Source organism: Propithecus coquereli, unplaced genomic scaffold (genome assembly GCF_000956105.1).
Source record: "Propithecus coquereli isolate 6110/MARCELLA unplaced genomic scaffold, Pcoq_1.0 Scaffold477, whole genome shotgun sequence".
NCBI classification, from domain to species: Eukaryota; Metazoa; Chordata; class Mammalia; order Primates; family Indriidae; genus Propithecus; species Propithecus coquereli.
The window spans coordinates 1,258,281-1,258,521 of NW_012150585.1; positions in this window are offsets into that span (position 1 = coordinate 1,258,281).

Consider the following 241-nt stretch of genomic DNA (forward strand, 5'->3'; position numbering starts at 1 on the left):
AAAAGATTGAAAAAACATACATCAAAATGTAGCTGGTTGTGGTGGCATGTGCCTGTAGTCCCAGCTACTTGGAAGGCTGAGGGGGAGGCTCCCTTGAGCCCCAGAGTTCTAGACCAGCCTGAGCAACAAAACAAGACCCCCTCTCAAAAAAAAAAAAAAAGTAATTATTATTTCTGGGTGATACAAAGAATGATTTTTGTTTTGTTTTGTTGTTTCTCCGTTTGGGCTTTCTGTATTTCCA